The 21,662-nt window shown below is 37.8% G+C and overlaps 1 pseudogene; it reads left to right on the plus strand.

Moving 5' to 3' along the window:
* The first annotated feature begins 5,436 nt into the window (after window positions 1-5,436).
* On the plus strand, window positions 5,437-8,329 carry LOC114232184 (60S ribosomal protein L4-like; annotated as a pseudogene).
* The last annotated feature ends 13,333 nt before the right edge of the window (window positions 8,330-21,662 follow it).

A 21,662-nucleotide genomic window follows, 5' to 3' on the forward strand; every position in this document is an offset into this window, starting at 1 on the left:
ATAATTTTGTCCCTTAAAAGCAATACACAAAAAGATCATTCATGTCCTTTCCAAACCTGACCCCCAAAGCAAAGCATCAGAAACTTTTAAAAAGTCAATATTTGATCTCTTGCCTTTTATCTCATAGGTTAGAGTATCATGTATTTTTCTTTTCTGTTATCTTCAAAATGATGTGAAATGAGTAATCCTAGATACTGAGAAATAAACTAGTACATCTGAGAGTAAGTACACAGTAATCACTTGCCATAGTTTTAAAACTGTATAGATCATATGACTTTTGCATAATTATGATATTGGTGATAAATACTTTACCTTATTACAATAATAATAAATATAAAATAATTAGTATTAATAACATTTCAAAAGTACAATAAATATTACTTATATTTAGTATTATATAACATACTCAGCTACGGCCCTTAGCTTATTCAAGTTTTTCATTTATTATAGATTCAACAATTATCCAGGTATTGAATCTGTGTTTATATATTAAATTTTCAACATCCATGGCTTGAGTACAATAATTTTTGAAGTAATTACTCAAAATATTTTTATTCCAGTTAATACTTATTTTTCAACTATAATAATTAATACATATTTCATTCATTCATTCTAACAATCCATATTTCTTAAACATCTACCATGGGCAAGGCACAGTGCTAGGAGGTATACTTTAGAATCAACAAAATATTATTTCCTCTGACTTTTACTTTACTTGAAAATTATACTGTACAATCCCAAAGATATGGGGCCTTCACCCCTGTAGAGCAAAACCAAGTAAAGAGATCTGAGTGAAAAACAATTTCCATAGGCTGATAGAGAATCTAAATGTATTCATGAAGTCTGTGAACTCTTTTTTCTTATGATAGCATATTTCTCCTACAGTAAAGACAATTTCATCACATGTAGTTCTTACAGTCAGAGTATATGGGTAGGAAGTCCAAAGAAGTAAGTGTGACCTGGCAGTGCTATGAACCACTGACCTTAACAAATTACCATGTCACCTGTCATATTGCACAGTGTAGAAAAGAGACTAAAAACACCAATTGCTTTCCTCCATAAGTACATAGAAGAAGTTCCAGATAACTAACTTATAGAAATATTTAGTTTGGCATGCAAATATTTTTATATTTTTAAAGTAGTTGCGGTCATTTAAAATTGAGAGATTTTACACAAGAATTTGGATTGGTAGCTTCTCTTGAAACAGAAAATCTGGTAACAAATGCTTCAATATTTTATGGTAATAATTTGCTAAAACTGAATATTGGATGCCCTTTTTAAAATAACACTCACTCTCTACTCATTCATTTAACAAATATTAAATGAATATCTATTATATTCCAGACACTACTCTAAGTGATGAGCAAAATAAGATCAGCTTACTGTTATCATGGTATTTAGAGAGGGAGAGGAAACGTTTGCCAACAAACACTCAAATAAAACATGTAACATATTAACATGGTAATAAATGTTATGATTAAAACTATACAGGAAAATGGCACAAAAAGTAACATTGCTGAAATTCTTCCTTCTCCATGAGGTATTCCCCAGTGATAATTCAATACTGGTACCCAGGAGTCTTCAAATTATAGCTCATTGGCTAAATAAGCCAACTGTGTGTGTTTTTGAAGTTTTACTGGAACACAGCCATGCCCACTCATTTGCTACTGCCAATGGCTGCCTTTGTGCTACAGGGCAAGGATGAGCAGGTGCAACAGAGACTCTCGGCCTGCAAAGCCTAAAATAATATCCAGTCCTTTACAAACAAACAAACAAACAAACAAACTGAGCCTATTCCTGTTGATATTCTGAATTTTCTTAACATCCTCAACTTTTTTTTCATATTCTTATCACTAAAATAATTATATTTACTATATACCTTTATTTTATAGATAATAAACTATTTTTTTCTTGTACTAAGTTGTTAATACCATGAGGGCAAGGATCTCAATTTTGTTCATGCTTGTAGCCCAGATATGTTACAGAATTATTATTATTTTATATGAATGTGATAAGGTTAAGTAGTCCTGCAGTGGACACCAATCATAATTGTTAATATCTGTTTTCCAAAAGAGAAGAAAAGCCATTCTATTTGTGGCTATGGCTAAAATTATGAGGCTCATTAAGATAATTTGACAAAGATTCATTAGGTATTATTACTATTTCCAATAAATAGACACACTAGGTGAAGCACATATAAACACTAAGGAACACTGGTATAATCGGTGCACAGGAAGATGAAAAATATCATTTGAGGGGTTAAGGAAGGACTCGGGAAAAATTTGGAATTTGAACTACACACTGAATAGTAAAGACTTTTTGATGGGTAGAGGAAAAGGTGATAGTTAATTGGCTTGGCATTGCTGGCCCAGATATTTAAGATAATTTTCACATTCTTAGAATGGTCCAAGAATGTATCAGTCCAAAGTGATGTGTGTGTGTGTGTGTGTGTGTGTGTGTGTGTGTGTGTGTGTATCAATTCCTCTATCAAGCAGTTCAAAAGGGTTTTGCATTTACACATCCTTATGATTGGGCCGAATCACTAGGAATCTTCCTACTAATAGGCTTCTATCCCATGTCTACCATGGAGCAGCCTCTCAATCTCACACCAGAGTACAACTGTGGAAAGCAGACCATGCTACTCAAATACCTCATTAAGAAAACCCTGCCTAAATGCATGCGTATTTAGAGACTGGGGACCTGGAAATATTTAGCCACTGTTTACGAATCACTCACACACACACACACACACACACACACACACACACACACACACACAAACTCAAATAATTCCTGGACTTTCACTTGGCCTTTCTTGATTATTCTCAAAGAAAATTCAACAGATTAAAATAGTTCAACAGGACCCTTAGTGTCTCAGTAATTTTTTCATGGAGATCAATAGCTAGAAGCAATACCTAACCGTTCTGTTTATGAGGTAGTTAGGCTCAAACAACTTAATAATTTATGCTTAACTTAGTAACATTTAAAAATACACATAAATTAATTTTTAAATTATAAATAACCACAATTATATACTAAGTGGACTTGTGCTCTTGGAACTTCTTAAACCTTGGAATCAAATTAGATGCAGCCACCCTCATTTCCTTTTCCATATTGATTTTTATGCACAATTCATTTTGATCACAACAATCAATGAAAACTCAGCTTCAAATAAAATGATATAAAAAAGTAGTGCAATCTAATATTAAAATATGAACTACCTTATGCTAGTAGTTCATATCATATCTGACCAATACTGAATTTTGCTGTGTTTTCCTTGTAAATATAATATCTGCTGGACACAATCCCAAAGAGACCTTTGACACACAGAAAATTAGAATTGTGTTTCTGAAGGACCATGACTACAACAGGGTTTCATATGTCTATGTCTGTTTTTCAGGAGTATGTTTGTGATTTCAGGGATGAATAGCCACTTGAGCCTCATTTTTCTCTTGTTCTTAAATGTACATCTTCAATTTATTTCTCATATCTCCAAATATCTATCAAACACTATTGATTTGCTGCATATTTCAAAGCACAAGGAGATCAGTCAAAAGACTTTCTGTGTGTGTGTAACCATGCACCCCTAGTAAATATATTCTGTATAGATATTTTATAGAGGATTTCTTTAAAATAGAGTAATAGGTATTCCCCACCAAGTCTCCTATGACCAGACCCTTTATCTAAATAGTCTCATTAACATCTATTTAACAGGACCATATTTATACATTACAAAATTGTAAACAGGGAATATGCAACTAGAATAGCAGATAGGAGATGGCAAAAAGTTACAAAGAAATGGAAAGAATGGACTTAAGGAAAGGAGAGAAATCTTCAGCTGATTATTACCAGTTGAAAGGATTCAAAGCCATTGCCATTAAAAACAATTTATGAAAATTTTTTCCTGACTGTAAAATTGTCTGAGAATGTGTATGTGTGTGTATAAACAAATATGCATGTGTGTGCATGCACTGTGTGCACACATATATTTGTAGGCATTTCCTTGGGGAACCCAAATTTAGGACCAACAAGAATATATCTGGAACCACTCAAAAGTTAATATATTGCAACTCACTACATTAGGCAAGAAATTATTATCCTCTGTTTAAAGATGAGGTTCACTTCTTCAAAAGATGATTATTTAAATCAGTAAGTTGTAATGAATTAACTAGAATAGGCCTGCAAGTAGTTAAGGAATTAATATTTTAATCAACAGACAGGCTATAACCTGTAATCTGGTCGCCTAGCCAACGTTAAGAATGACTGGTATCACACTGCAAACTGACATCTTTGGACAGATTTGTTCATGATGTCAAGCGTGGGAAGGTGGCTATGCCCCAAGCAGGATCACTGAAGAATCCTAGGAGTTACTGTTTAGCTTCTTTTATTTTTAACAAAATGAGATATCACCTCTTAATGGCTCTGTACTGTATCTTCCCTTGGATATAAGGACAGGCAAATTCTAGCAGGGATATGCATAGTACAGACACATGGTTCTGGATTTGTTTGGATTCAATTCAAAAACAAAATTGGTTTTCCTTTCCAGCAGTTTTCTGAAATGCCCATTATAGCTTTGTTTAGTTAAACCAGTTAGGACACTTTAGGCTCTGAAATGTTAATATCCTGCACCCAGCCTTTAAGTGTGTTGATTTTGCTTCTTTGGTGGAACCAATTTCAATCCCTTTTACATAGGAAACTAAGATGAGCAGACATTTGTCTAACGTATATGCTAAAGTACACTGTTCTTTGGGGGCTGGTGAGCAAAGAATGTATTATTGTATATATTCTAAGAAAGTCATTCAATCATATAAAATTCAGGAGCAATGGGTCAGAATGGTATCTTGCTACATGCTGAAAAGTGAAATGAAAGAAAGTCATGCTTTTAAAAATAAATTTGGATGTTTTAATGCAACAGAAATGTGGTTTCCATCAAATATTGTGTCATGCTGATGGTTACCAAGGCCCTATAACTGCTTCACCTGACAGATTTTCTTTATAACTCTGATCATCCATTGGCTGATGGGTTTAGTTTACCATAAAGGATAAGTTTGTGGGTTGTTTTTTCACTTGAGTTCAAAATTATCATCAGACTCTTTCATCATTCTGTTCACTAGTAATTTATGAGTTTGCAGCTCAGGAGACAAAACCCAGTGTGCCCTCATGCTGCTAAACTTTTATGTCAGTCCAATACACATAGCAAGCAATGGCTGTCCCATAAAAACAATGCCTTGAACATCCTCTGGGCTTCGGGCAGTCATTCCAGAACATGCTCACTAGCTTCCAACTTGTCTTTCATTTGGTCATTGTACCCAGTTCCAAAATGTTAAGAATTATTCAATTATTGCTCACTCTGCTTCTATTGTTGGTACATGTTCCCCAGATAGCTATCAAGCTTTCTGGGTTGAATTGCCTACACTCAGTCTCCTTCAGACCAGCATGACCTTGCTTGTTCTTCCACAGCCAGCACCCAGCCCATGCATTCAAGAGTAAGCTTTCTGACAAGTATGTGTGTTTCCATGCATAGATAAAACATGTATGACCATAATTGTAAGTAAATTACAAAGACAAACTGGCATATGCAGTTGGACATTTTTTGGAAAAAAACAAACAGGAAAGTAAGAGGGTCAATAAAACCAAAGCTTGGGCTTTTAAAAAAAATACTACAAAACAGATAATCTTCTGGAAAGACTAACCAAGAGAAAAAGGGAAGAAGACTTATAAATAAAGACTATCTAGAATGAAATAAAAGGACATATTGCATGGCATGGTGCACGAAAAGTAATGAGAAAAGCGTGATCAACTTCCCCAAAATAAAATGCACAGCTTTACATAAAATTCCTAGGAAAAATAAAACTCAAAAATATTGAAAACCTGAACAGATGTTTTAATATTTAAGATCTATAACTAATAATTAAATATTTTCCTAAAGAAGAAAGAACTGGCACAGATGGTTTTGCTGGTAAGTTCTAGCAAACATTCAAAAAGTAATTCCAAATACTGATCACAAACATTTAAATGGAATTGTAGAAGAGGCAACACTTTCCAACTCATTTAACAAGGCTAGCATATCACTGATACCAAAACAACAAAAGACTAAATGAGTTAGGAAAGTCATGAGCCAATTTTAAAAGTGTAATTCAAAAGAAAATATTAATAAATTTTACCTAGCAAGATAAATCATGATTATTTTGGAGATTCATCAAAAAATATATATATGATTGATTATCAATGATAAGCCAAAATAATGAAGCACATTAATATATTAAAACAAGAAACTGTCATGATCATCTCAATAAATACTGAAAGATAGTTAGATAAAAATAATTTATGTAAAAATCTTTATTGAAGGAATAGAAGGAAAATACTAACTTGATAATAGTAGTTAGCCTCCAAAATGCCCCCCAATGATCCTTACCTCCTGTTATTCATGCACTTATGTAATCCCCTCTCGCACTGTATTGAGTGATCTGTGAATCCAGTCAGATAATATAGAAATAGGAGTGAGTGGTTTTGAATGCTGTTATAGAAATAGTTTGTTATCTGCCTTGCTGTCTCTTGGGTTGTTCACTCTAAGGGAAATCAGCTACTATGTTGTCAGGACACCCAAGCAAACTTACAGAGACACCCATGAAGAAAGGATCTGAAGCCTCCATACAACAACAAGCACCAACTTGCAAACCACGTGTCAGCAATTTTGGAAGCTGATATTCCAACTCCAATCTTTCAGATGACTCCAACTCTGACTGATGTTTTGATGGCAACGTACTGCATCCTGGCTGACATTTGACTACAACTTCATGAGACCTCAAGCCATAATCATACCCCTAAGTTTCTCTCAGATTCTTTACCCATAGATAATATATGTTTATTGTTATTTTGAGTCAATCTTTTTTAAAGTAATTTGTTATGCAGCAATAGATAATGGAGAAACCTGATAAAATGGTTTTATAAAAACTGATAAAATTCTTAATATACACTAAAATGTTAAAATACTTATGTTAAATGTAAAATAAAACAAGGAATCCTGGTATCACCATTTGTTTACAATATCACATATAAGAAGGTCTAGCCAGCTCAATAAGTTGGGGATATCATTTCCTATTGGAGGCTCTGGTTTGAGAGGAGCCTGGCCTTCTCCTCTCCCCACTATGGTGTGTGCTCATTCACTGATACCCAAAAGTGGGGTCACTTGGCAGAAATTTCACTTTGCCTGCTATGTTCAAGGCTCCTATTTGACCAGCTATTGTGAACCTCGTTCACACCAACTTGTACAAAACAACAGGCGCCCTGTGCTGTTAGTGAATTAGCATGTCAGCTATCAGCTGAGTCCTGGATCCTGGCAGAGTGGTGGCTTGAATTCCCAGAGTTCAAGATGGTGGATACTCACAGTTCTGGAGAAGGTGTTTTTGGAAATACGTGTTGTGGGGGCCACATGTTTTCAGCAACCAAACCTGGCACAGAGTGAACACTACACAGAAGCAATATGACATCTTACCAATGCTGGTCACATCTAAAGGTCACTGTGTTAAGGAAGTTCTTGAACTTCCTTTTGTGGTTGAAGATAAATTTGAAAGCTATGAAAAGACCACGGAAGCTGCTTAGCTTCTTAAGAAACTTAAGGCCTGATATATGCAAAGGGTCAGTGCCTCTCAGCAAAGGAGAGCTGGCAAAGGCAAAATGAGAAGCAATCATTATATCTAGCTTAGTAGAACTTGCATCTTTTTAAATGAAGACAACAGTAGCGAATTGAATGGTTTGGAACTTACTTCTAGAGGGCATGTGGGACATTACTGCATTTGGACTAGATGTGCCCTTCACAAGTTAGATGATCTGCATGGCACTTGGCATTAAGATGCCTCCCTCATAGTAGCTACAATTTCCCCATGTGAAGATTCTTGGTTCAAACCTTAGCAGAATTTGAAAAGCACCACACAAGATTAATTGCAGAGTCCTAAAAAAGAATTCACAGAAAAACCTGAGAATCAAGTTGAAGCTAAACCCATATGCAAAGGCCATATGCTGTAACACCATTCTTTGCCAGGTCAACAGTCACAAACTCCAGGTAGATAAGGCAACAGCATCACTTGAAACCAAATCAATTGAGAAGAGGTTTCCAGGCAAGAAGCCTGTTGCAAGGAAGTAATGAAAGGACTGTTTGTATTAAGAATCAGAACCCTAGGTGGGGGTAAAGATTGCAGCAAGCAGGAAACTAGCAGCTGAAAAGAAGCCAGCAGAAGAGAAATCCACCAAGAAGGAAAGAAGCCTATTGCATAAACTTAAATGTGTTTATCCCATAAACATTAAATCACGTTGGTCAGCCTATTTTTGACAAAGACCTGATAAAAGAGGCAGCGAAAAGGAAAAACAAAAAAAGATGAAAGGTGGATTATAAATACTGTGAAAGAAAAAATTAATTATTACAGATGAAACGTTGTAAACAGATAATGCAAACAGATAATACAAAGAATTTACAAACTATTAAAATTAATAAGATAATTTAGTAAGTTAGTCAGATAGGAAATTAAAATGTTGATGTCCAGACATGGCTGGTTTGGGTCAGTGGATAGAGCGTCAGCCTGAGGACTGAAAGGTCCCGGGTTCCATTCTGGTCAAGGACACATGCCTGGGTTGTGGGCTTGATCCCCAGTTGGGGGCATGCAGGAGGCAGCCAATCAATGAATCTCTCTCATCATTGATGTTTCTATCTCTCTCTCTCTCCCTTCCTCTCTGAAAACAATAAAAATATATTTAAAAATAAATAAAATGTTGGTGTCCACTGCAATTCTTTATAATAAAAGCAAATAGTTAGAAATGCAATAAATGATGCCATTTGAAATAATACCACCCCCCAAAAAAATCACTTCAAATAAATTCAAAACAGGATATATAAGGTTTTTCTGTATGATAAAGAAAACTTAAATGGGAGCATGTGCTAGATGTTTCCATTTTTTTCTCTTCAAACTTGCTCTCAACTCTTGACTTTTTTAAAAAAAATTGTTGTTGTTTTTATTTTAGTGAGAGAAAGAGGGAGAAGGGGAGATAGAAACATCAGTGAGAAACAAGCATTGATCAGCTGCTTCCTTCACACCCATTACTGGAGAATGAGCCCAAAACCCAGGCATGTGCCCTAACTGGAAATCAAATCAATGACCTCTTGGTGCATGGGTTGATGCTCAACCCTGGGCCACACCAGCCAGGCTTCACTGACTCTTGAAGACTGTATTTATGGACTATATCAATGGGGTCCCTTGAACTCTGCATTCTGGTAGGCATCAGCCAATGAGAGGTACTGGCAGGCAATCGAATAGCAAATAGAGAATATTTATTCAGTCAACAGCCTCCCTGCTGGATTGCCATAAATTGATTCCTTCCCTCTAATAAAAGCCACAGCTCTGTCAAGTGGCTTTCTTGCACAACTAGAGGCTCTCCCTGTGGCTTCCAGTACCTACTCCTTCTGTCTCTCTTCCTTTGCTCTTCGAGGCATAAGATAGATACTTGCTTATGCCTGTTGAGTTCCCTTAATCCTACTAATTTATTTAAAATTACTTTTATTAAACTCAAATAAATCAACTGTTTAAGAAAGCCACTTCTTTCCTGTAAAAATTCAGAGTGATAAAGTAATTTGTACCAGAGTGACCCCATGAAATGGGACTCAGTATTGCATTACTCTAGGTTTAAGTGAAGCACAAATTACTTTCTTGCCCAAGTAATTGACGGCATGCACTGGATTCACAATTACCCAGACTAACACCGGTGGTATAGAAGGCAAACAGAGCAAGACATTGGGAGATCACCTATGGTCTTTCATTTCCATGATGAAAAAAAGCGTTTATAATCATGAAGGACAGTATGAACCAGCAAAGGAAAAATTAGAACCAGTCAACTCAGAATATGAGTGAAAAATATTCATATGGCAGCTGGTGTTCCCAGATAATTATGGGTGATGCATAAGCCCAAGGTTTGAATGTAATTATTGTAGGTATGTTATCTTAAAATGAGACCACTGGTCTGAAAGTAGTGGGACTATAAGATATGGGACAGGGCATTTGAGCAGATAGAAATAATTCTGAAACTTTAAACCACCAACACCCCTGAAATTTCTTTGCCAATAAAGGTATAATTTCTACCCCCTTTAAAGGAAATTAGCCATTTTTCTGTATAATAACTTCAGAAAATTGTATCACAGTAGATGCAATATCTCCTCAGGATCAATTACCATCACTACTTATTTCCTGTAGGCTTATAGGAGAGTTAGATCAGAGTTTGAAGTACAGACCTATTGAGAAACTTCCTTTAGCTTTAAAAACACATATGCTGAAAGGAAGGGTAGAACAAATATATGGTAACTAAGCAAAGCAGACATAACTATACTTAGACAAAATGGACTTTAAACTGAAAAATATAAAACATGACATCTGTACCCCCATGTTCACTGCAACATCTATACTAATAAAAGCCTAGGTGGTCCTCGCATGACACCCTCACATAGCCCCACATGATGGCTGGCAGGGGAGGGCAGTTGTGGGCGATCAAGCCAGCAGGAGTGGACAGTTGTGGGTGACCAGGCCAGCAGGGGAGGGCAGTTGTGGGTGACCAGGCCAGCAGGGGAGGGCAGTTGTGGGTGACCAGGCCAGCAGGGGAGGGCAGTTGTGGGTGACCGGGCCAGCAGGGGAGGGCAGTTGTGGGTGACCGGGCCAGCAGGGGAGGGTAGTTGGGGGCAACCAGGCCGGCAGGGGAGGGCAGTTGGGGGCGATCGGGCTGGCAGGGGAGCAGTTAGGCTTCAATCAGGCTGGCAGAGGAGCAGTTAGGGGGCGATCAGGCTGGCAGGCAGAAACAGTTAGGGGAAATCAGATAGGCAGGCAGACAAGTGGTTAGGAGCCAGCAGTCCCGGAATGTGAGAGGAATCGGGCCTAAACCAGCAGTTGGATATCCCCTAAGGGGTCCCAGATTAGAGAGGGTGCAGGCTGGGCTGAGGGACACCCCCCACCCCCCCACCCCCGTGCATGGATTTCATGCACTGGGCCTCTAGTTATTTATAATAGTTAAGACATGTGTCCACCAACAGATGAACAGATAAAATATATTGTTATATATAGACAAATACATACAGACAATACTATTAAGCACCCAAAAAAAAAAAAATTCCTGCCATTTGTAACAACATAAATGAATCTTAAGGGCATTATGCTAAGTAAAATAAGACAAAGAAAAGGAAATATTGTAAACTCTCACTTATATCTAGAATTTTAAACAAACGACAAACCTACCAAACTCATAGGAAAAGATCATATTTGTGCTTAACAAAAGTAGGTGATGGGGGAAGGTGATCAAAGGTACAAACTTCCAGTTATAAGATTAGTACAACATGATGAGTATACTTAACCCTGCTGTATAAAATATTTGAAAATTGATAAGAGAGTAAATTCTAAAAGTTCTCATCACAGAGAAAAAAAACACACCTCTTTTTGTATCTATATGAGATACTAGATGTTAACTAAACTTATAGTGGTAATAATTTTGCAATATATATAGGTCATTTTGCTATATATCTCAAATTTATATAGGGCTGTATGTCAATTATCCTATCTAATAAAAGAGTAATATGCAAATTAACCATCACTCTGCTACACCCACAAGCCACACCCACCAGCCAATCAGAAGCAAATATGCAAATAAATCCAACCAAGATGGCTACAGCCACAGAGAGCAGGAGGGAGGCTTGAGTTTCCCCTGCAATGGAGGAAGCCAAGCTTTCCACCTTCCCTTGCCGGCCTAGGCCTCCACTCAAGGCTACAAAGTTTCAATTATAGAAGATACATAAATCCAAACAGAAATGGCAGCAGCCACGGAGCTGGAAAGAGCAGGAGGCTAGGGTTTCCCCCAGCAATGGAGGAAGCCAAGCTTTCTGCACACCCTGGCTGGCCCAGGCCTCTACTTAAGGCTACCAAGTTTCAATTATAGAAGATACATAAGTCCCAACAGAAATGGCTGCCGCCAGGGAGCAAGCAGAAGGCTTGGCTCCGCTCTAGACTACAAAGTTACAATTGTAGAAGATAAATAAACCCCAGATACCAGGGCCTCTGCTTGGGTCACCAGGGGGTGTGGCCAGCCTGCAAACCACCACAGGCCCCTCGCCCAGGCCACCCCATGCCCCAAGGAAACCCCCACCCTGATCGGGGACACCCTTCAGGGCAAACCAGTCGGCCCCCACCCATGCACCAGGCCTCTATCCTATCTAATAAAAGAGTAATATTCAGATTGACCATCACTCCAACACACAAGATGGCTGCCCCCATGTGGTCAAAGATCCTGCCCCCATGTGGACACAAGATGGCCACCACAAGATGGCCAGCAGAGGAGGGCAGTTGGGAGGGACCAGGCCTGCAGGGAGGGCAGTTGGGGGTGATCAAGCCTGCAGGGGAGGGCAGTCAGGGGTGAGAAAGCCGGCAGAGGAGGGAAGTTGGGGGCGACCAGGCCTGCAAGAAAGGGCAGTTGGGAGGGACCCAGGCCTGCAGGGGAGAGCAGTTGTGGGGGACCAGGCCTGCATGGCAGGGCAGTTAGGGGCAAACAGGCTAGCAGGGGAGAAGTTAGGCATCAATCAGGCTGGCAGGGGAGTGGTTAGGGGGGTGATCAGGCTGGCAGGCAGAAGCAGTTAGGGGCAATCAGAAAGGCAGGAAGGCGAGCAGTTGGGAGCCAGCAGTCCTGGATTGTGAGAGGGATGTCCGACTGCCCGTTTAGGCCCGATCCAGGTAGGATCGGGCCTAAACAGGCAGTTGGACATCCCTCGAGGGGTCCCAGATGGGAGAGGGTGCAAGCTGGGCTGAGGGACACTACCCCCCGCCGCGTGCACGAATTTCATGCACCAGGCCTCTAGTATCTCAATAAAAGAAAGTAAAATTTTTTTAAAAAGGAATGCATTGGCAAGAGCACACCAGCTTTCATGATTAGTTATGTATTGGCTGACTTCTGTAGGTCAGAGGTGATGGTGGAGGATGCTGCAATGGTTTGGGTTCCCTGTTTTTAATAAAAATTGTAAGTTCCAACATGGAAAAGATCAGGTTGCTGAACTTAAAACAGCAGCTAAAATCAGGCATAACTGTCACAAAAATTCACAGGGATAGGGTGGTAATCATGGTATTTGGACCCATGGGGTTCTCTTGATGTTTGTTAATTGATCACAAGTTCCCTAGAAATGAAATAGATTAAAAGTTTACTAAGGACAAAAATATCCTCGGTCTGGTGACACAGATATGGCTCACCACAGTAGAGAATTGTGGGCTCTTATACTATACTAAGATCTAACCAAGCTAGTTTATGGATCTAGTGTCCCTTCATAGAAAAGGAAACAATATGACCATGCAGTATACTATACAGGTTACCTTGAGGTCCCCCTGAAAGATACCTGTGTCCATTTCCTATCATCTCTGCACACTACAAAAATGGAAATACACAGACCTTCGTGTTAGGCTCATTCTTGAGCTCCATTATGCTCTGCGTGGGGCTCTTGCCCCTCCTAGCGGTTTTCCTGTTATTCTTATTATAGGTCTCATGATTAATGGCTTTTGGTTTCCAGTAAACTGCCTCACCCAGTTTCTAGTGTACCGCCTATACCGGCAGCTGGTCCGACCAGTTACTCTGACTGACCCTTACAAGAGATATAAATATCCCGCTCACCCTACTCTGCCTCGCTGATGCCATTTTGGTCTCAGACCTTCTGCTCACAGATGTAACAGTAAATTTGTAATTCTTTACCCATTCTGGCCTCGTGCATACCCTAACACTTCTGGACATGATTAGGCAGTGACTCTACTAATACTAAGGCTTAGGTACTGAAAACTTAATATGTTTCACAAGTCAAAAAGGGAACTTACAGAAACCAGGTGCTAGATTATCCATTTACTCCAATTCATCTCATAATGAGTCCAGAGAAAGCTAAAACTTACCCTGTGGTGACTTACCTTACCCAAGAATTAAGACTTAGCACAGCTATAATAGTAAAGAGAACAGAGCTTTTTAAAACATAACATCCACCAGAGTCACCTGGAAAACCTCTTAAAACACAGATTGTTGAGCACACCCCCAAAACTTCTACCTCACTGCGTCTCTGATGGAGCCCACCAATTTGCATGTCTGAGTTTCTAAGTGATGCTTTTAGTCTGAAGATTGTCATTTGAGAACCCTACTCAATTGGTTCAGGTAACCAACTGCGTGTTCCAGATCAGTGGTTCTCAAAATATGGTCTTCTAATTCATAGAATGAGGCTTTTCATTTCCTTTTCTTGTCTGAACAAGGCGAAAGCCAGATGTCTCCTAGGTTACATTAGCACAAACTTAGATAGTGATGTCAATGATAGCTGTCTTTCCAGAAAAAAAAAAAAAAAAGTGGTATTTTTCTGGAGCAAAACAACACAAACACAGCCCTTGGAACCTAGAATACAAATATTAACAAGAATGTTTTTTCTATCAGGAAAGTTAGTTAGAAGCCATTTGTCTTAACATATTAATTACAATAGTATACTATTATGATCTGGTCACCAGACTATATTAATCCTCCTGCTCTCTGTCCATAATATAGAGCTTGATTTTCCTGAGAGCCCACAAAACATGACCCAAGTTCATTATATTGATAACATTGTCCTCATTGTGCCTACTGAATAGGAAGGAATACATGTTCCAGCGGGTTGGCAAACCATGAACACTCAGAGGCCTGCCACATCAGGGTTTCTGAATCTACTGACTTATAGCATGTGGGGTAGCTTTTATAAAGTACAAAGGGACTGCTAGTCTTTACCCTGCTCTCCAATGAAGAAAGAGACCTAGTAGTGGTGACATTCTAGATTTGGGGTTAACTATAATGTATTCAGGCATGCTGATTCAAGATGTTTACTGAGTTAACTGAAAGCCCCCTCCCCCCCCATTTTGAGTAGGGCCTTTAAGCAAAATGTTTCTGCAGCAAGTACAGGCATCAGTGCAAGCTGCCCTGTCATTTGGGACTAATGACCCATAGACACACTCTTTTGGACATATCAGTGTTGGAGAGATGCTCAATGAAACATTTAGTAAGCTCCCATATAAGAATCATAGTGCAGACCTTGAGGACTTTGGAGTGGGGTCACATATTCATTTCCCTCTTTGTCTGACAACTATACTCCATTTGAAAAGCAGCCCCTAGCTTGCTACTGGATACTAGGAGAAAGGGAATGCATGGCTCTAGGACCGTAGTCGGCAAACTGCAGCTCACGAGCCACATACGGCTCTTTGGTCCCTTGAGTATGGCTCTTCCACAAAATACCACGGCCTGGGCGAGTCTATTTTGAAGAAGTGGCATTGTAAGAAGTTTAAGTTTAAACAATTTGGCTCTCAAAAGAAATTTCAATTGTTGTACTGTTGATATTTGTCTCTGTTAACTAATGAGTTTGCTGACCACTGCTCTAGGACACCAAGTACCTCTGCAATCGAAATTTCCTGTTAAGTATTTATTATCTAATTTACCAAGTTATAAAACTGGGATATTTTCAGCAGCCATTGAATTACAAAGTGGAAATGACATGCAATCCAACACTAGCAGGTCTTGAATATATGTGTAAACTGTACAAAATGGCCCTGTTCCTTTTGTATATCGGTGCCTACTCTTGCTGCTTCGCTGTCTCTTCCTCATCCTACTTACGACCTCACAGAAAGGACTGTAAGATCACTTAATGGAAAAGAAAATCTGGATTATGAGTGAATAGGCACAGTGTTCTATAACCAGAAGAAACGGAGAAAAGGGAAAGACGGTGAGTATGGTGTATCTTTCCAGTGGACTGGTTGTTCACTTTACATAAGATAGAGATGGCTCATGATGCTTGACACCGATTCATAGGTGATGTTATATGCTGGCTGGTAAGTTAAGGACTTAAAAAATATTGGTGTCCAGATTTGAGAGTAAAGTTGATGACTATCTTGGCACAGAGTATAATGATATTCATGTTCTACATAAATGCCCACTAGAGGATATATCCACAACATGGGACACTCGTAATAATTAGATGCACAAGATCTATTGTTTGATGTCAGTCTGCCCCTTTCCCCAGGTACTTTGGTGTTTGCTCAGTGGGCTCATGTACAATGAGGCCCTGATGATAGTCATGGAGGTTATACATAGCTCAATAGCCTGTTATTTCCCTCACCAAAGCTTAGCTACATATCATCATTGTTGAGTACAAACCCTGCTAATAAAGGAAACCAATTTCCAAGGAAACCAGCTAACTACCAGATGGCTGATTGCTTATATTGGACCCTTCATCAAAGAGAGGATAAGAAATCAATGTCACACAGATGGAAATATATTCCAGCATCAGATTTCTGTCCCATACCTTTATCAGCACCTCCCTTCATGGGTTAACAAAATATATTACGATTTGCCATGTATTCCACACAAAATCACCTTGAACTAGTAAACTCGTTTTGTGACACATAAAGTGTGAACATAAGCTCACTAAATTCAGCATTCTTTTAACAAATGTCCTTATAACCAATAAAAAGCTGGCTGGATTGAATAGTAGAATTACTTATGGATGGCAACATCTAGGAGATTGACCTCTTCAAGGTCAGGAGGAGCATTCTAAAGGAGGCAATAAGCTCCTTTAAGTAGTAATGTTCTCCCCCATGAACGGATTCTAAAATCAAAGTGGAAGAGGATGTCTCAGTCTGTTCTGGCTTCTAGAACATAACGCCATAGATTGCATGGCCTATAAGCAACAGAAATTTATTTCTTATGGTTTTGGGAAGTGTAAGAACTTACAGTTCTGGGAAATTCAAGATAAAGGCACTAGCACATGGGATAGTCCCCATTCCCACATAGCTCTCTTTATCCTTTAACCTCCACATTACAGGAATAGGGGAGAGCAACCTCTTGGGCCTTTTATTATAAGTGCAGTTAATCCCATTCATGAGGGCTCCACACTCATGATATAATCACTCTCAAAGCTCCCACCTTCAAATCCCTCACATTGGGGACTAGGTTTCAATGTTTGAATTTTGGTTTGGGGTGGGGAAGTGCAGACACAAACATTCAGCTCACTGCAGGGTAGGAGTGATTTCTCTTAGGATTTCATCCAGTCCCCCATCAAAGTTGCATCTATTCAACAGTTTGGGATTTTTAGTATATTTGGAGGTCTTGGGGCCCTCAAATTGTTTTCCCAATCTATTATTGCTTAAAATATGGGTTGTTTCTAACTATGTACTTTCATAAATTAAATTTTAATAAATATTCTTGTGCAAGTCATGCACAGTCATATATGGAGAATTGTTGGTTCATATGCTCAAAGCCTGGTTAACTTGATTAGAGACTAGCAGACAATTTTCCAAAGTGGCTGTACAATTTTAGATTATCAACATACAAGTTTCAGTTGCTCTACATTCTCACAAAGCCTTGGAGTTTTTAGCTGATCTGGCAGGTGTAGTAAGTTTTTGTTTTGATTTTAAAATCACATTTTGGATGTAATTTGTATTTGTCATGATCTTAAAAACCTTTCATATGCTTATTGGGCATACATATATAAAGTTGCTCTTTATTGATTTGTAGGATTTTTAAATATTTCTAGATATAAATCCTGTGCCACATATATGTTTTATGAATCTACTTTCTGTGGTTTATCTTTTTATTTCCTTGCCTTTATCTTTTTGGTGTGCAGGATATTTTAATTTTAAGTCCAATTTTCAACATTTTTTATGGTTAATGCTTTTGTCCAAATTAACAAATATTTTCCTTCAACAGAAGAAACCTCTATGTTTAGCTTTAGAAGCTTTAAAAATATTAGCTTTAACATTCATGTTTATAATTCATTTTGCATTACTTTTGGTGTAAGGAGTATGGTAGGGTTGTATCAATGGTAATTAATTTTATAAACATTGTTTTCCCACATGGATATTCAATTTCTCCAGTGATATTTGTTGTATTGATTAATTTTATGTGTCATCTTGGCCAGGCTAAAAGAGACTCACATAGCTGGTAAAACATTATTTTGGGGGTGTCTGTGAGGAGAGTCCTGGAAGAGGTAAGCATTAGACTCAGTAGACTGGGAAAGAGATTCACCCTCACCAGTGTGGGTGGGCATCATCCAATCAATTGAGGGCCCAAATAGAACAAAAAAGTGAAGGAAGAATGAATTAATTCTCTCTCTCTCCATGAGTTGAAATTTAAATGACCCTATTAAAAGTTAATAGTGTTATTTTTTCTTATGTGTCCAGTCTTTGTTAAAGGCAATCAAATGAATTACTCATTTCAAATATTATATTATTCAGCTGTAAAATTTCAATTTTTGGTTTCATCAAGCTTTCTCTCTAAATCACTTAGCTTCATTGTTATCAGCCTTCGATTGTCCAGAACCATTAAGTCACCAAACTTCTTATGTGGAGAACTGGTTAACAGGCCTGATAGCCAACTTTCAGGGGTAAAACTCTCAGTTAATCTCTTCTCTCTCCTTAAAGTCCCTCTTCTTAACACTTACTTTTCTGCCCTATTATTTCTGTAGACTCAACAAATGCATTAAGAAATAAAGAATGTTGCTGGATTTTGCTCAACTCTGAAGGGCTAACATTTCTCTAAAATTATTTTGACTTCTTTTTCCTGTAGCTCTTCAATGATTTTAAAAACTATAAAAATTTTAAAGTTGATGATTTTTCTTAATGTTACAATTTTATTTTTTGACCATCTATAATTGGAGATAAAAACTCCAACATATTATGTTATTTTTGGAGTTTTCTCACATTCTTTACCCATTTTTTTTTTTTACTGCTGTCTTATATTAAGAGGAAGAAAAAGTATCATATGTTTCAAGAAAAAGTATGATTATAGAAGAAGTATGACTGAATTGATATAATCTTACAATAATATGGTAGCTGTTGAGACTTGACATGGGGACTAATGAATTTCTTGTTTTTTTTTAATTTTTATTGATTTTTTTTTTTTAAAGATGGAGGGGGAGAGAGAGAGAATGCGCGCGCGAGAGAGAGACAGAGACCTGTTGTTTCACTTATGTATACTTATGTATTCATTGGTTGCTTCTTATATATGACCTGACCAAGGATCAAACCTTCAACCTTGGCATATGGAGATCGTGCTCTAACTAACTTAGCTACCTGTCCAGTGCGGAACTAATGTTTTTCAACAGAACAACGAGCAAAAGTGAATTCTAAGGAGAAAAAAAGCTGAATAATTACCTTTTACCAGATTAAGCTTCACATTTTCCTAGCCTCCAGAAAACAATTTTCAAATTTCATCAGTGAGCTCCCTTGCCCATTTAATACCAATTGCATTCAGTCACTAAGCCAGAGGCACTGATAGGAGTGGTAGAGGGGCACATATTAGTGTTCTGAGATGCTTGGGGTATACTGCAAATATCTTGACCCACTGGTGGATCCAAAAGTATACACATATGTAACCTTTAATTAGACTGAACTTAATATTTGTGCACAATTCACTTTAAAAACAATATAAAATATGCATATTGTAAACATTCTACTGAATAGTAAACTATTTAGTTTACCTCAAGTTCACAAACAAGATAAAGAAGTCCTCCACTATCACCACCTGCACTCAACATTGTACAACTCTGGAAAAGTCCTCCCTATTGTAAATGCAAGAAAAATAATGCACATGCTTTGGTGGGGGGTGGGGGGTGGGGCAGGGGATTAAAAACAAAGATCCTGCCCTGGCAAGGTAGCAAAATTGGTTCTAGTCTTGTCCCAATAAGCCAAAGCTGCGGGTTGAGTGATCCCAGGTCAGGGCTCAACCAATAAATGCAAAAGTAAGTAGAACAACACATCTCTCTCTCTCCCTCCCTTTCTTTCTCTCTAAAATCAATCAATAAAAAATTTAAAAAATATTTTATTTCATACATAACATCATTATGTAAACAGAACAATTTTTATTATTAAAAATAGAATTTAAAAAAATAAATCTAATAAGGTCTCTAGATTCAAAGGCAATCTATATATATAAAAGGCTAATATGCTAAGTGTCCATCTGACTGGTAGCTATGATGCACACTGACCACCAGGAGACAGACACTCAACACAGGAGCTGCCAAGTTGCAGTGACTTGGCAGCTACAGTTCTCGGGTGACACACCCCAGAACCAGAGAGGAGGGAGCCTGATTCCTCGCAGGGCCACGGGATTCCACCTTTGGCCGTGGGTTATGTTGTTGCTGGGGCACTGTTGGCCCGAAATTTGGTTTACTGCACACTTGCGTTTGTGTTTCGCACACTGTAGGATAGCAACTTTGCAGAGTTCCCTCTCGCACTCTGGGATCCCTCAAGAGATGTCAGAGAGCCAGTTTCGGCCCGATCACCACAGCCCAGGCCGAGGGATCCCCACCTGACGGAGGGACCCCACTCATTCTGCAGACACTGGGGAGGGACCATGGGATGTTGGCTCCAGGGCGTGTCGGGCTCTACTCACCCAGTTCCTCCCCACCCTGCTCCGCCCTGCCGACCACCTTCTAATTAATTTCCTTTCAATGTACATGAATCCATGCACTGGGTCCCTAGTATGTAAATAAGTGAATATGTCTATGTAGTAATAGATAAAATTACAAACTTATGTTTTCTTAAAAATTAAACCATTTAAATTACCATAAAAATGATTGAAAATCAAAGAAACTAAAAGTCATGAAAGACATACACACAGAAAAATTAAAGAACATTTTTGAGAGATATTAAAGGTGGCCTGCCTAACTAAATGGAGCTTTATAAATTACAATATGTAGAAGTGTAAGATGCCAATTATCTCCAAATTGGTTTATAAATTAAAGAAAAATCTCAGAATGTGTGTGTTTGTGTGTATAAATTCATAAACTGCTTCTTAAATGCATATGAGACTGAAAAGGCCCAAAAGTAAATAAGAAAAATCTATAGAAGAAAAATAAAGTGGAGAAATTTTATTACCAGATGTCAAAACTTCTTATAAAACTATACCAATTAAAGTCATGTGGTGGTGTTGCAAGACAGATTAATAAATCAGAGGATTAAAATAGAGAATACAGAAAAACAGTCTGTACATATATAGTCACTTGATTTATGTCAAATATGACTCTGTAATATAGTGTGAAGAAATATACTTAATAATTAATTCTGTCAATAGGATAACCATATAGGAAAATATTTAACCTTGACAAATACCTCACACCATATGCAAAAATCAATTCCAAAAAGACTGTAACTTTAAATGTAATAGATAAATCAATAAAAATTTCTGGATGAAAATATGTTAGAATATCTTAAGCTTGAGATAGGCAAAGATTGCTTATACTAGACATAAAAACTTAAACCATGAAATAAAAGATGATAGATAACATACATTAAAATTTAAAATATCTATTTATCAAAAACATCATTACAGAAAGTGAAAAAGTAAAATAAAAAGTATAGTGAATATATATCATGTATCCAGAATATATGAAGGACTATTATGAACCAATAAATGAAAGACAGCACAATGAGAAGAGACCTGAATGTGCAATTTATAAAATAGAATATTCAAGTGACTGGTAAATGAAAAAGTGCTCAATTTCATTAGTCCTCAACACACTGAAATTGAAACCGCAATGAGTTATCACTACCCATTTGCCAAATGGCTAAAATAAAAATAAAAATTTTAAAAATAAGTAACTATCAAGTGTT

This window comes from Eptesicus fuscus, chromosome 11, assembly GCF_027574615.1.
Source record: "Eptesicus fuscus isolate TK198812 chromosome 11, DD_ASM_mEF_20220401, whole genome shotgun sequence".
NCBI classification, from domain to species: domain Eukaryota; kingdom Metazoa; phylum Chordata; class Mammalia; order Chiroptera; family Vespertilionidae; genus Eptesicus; species Eptesicus fuscus.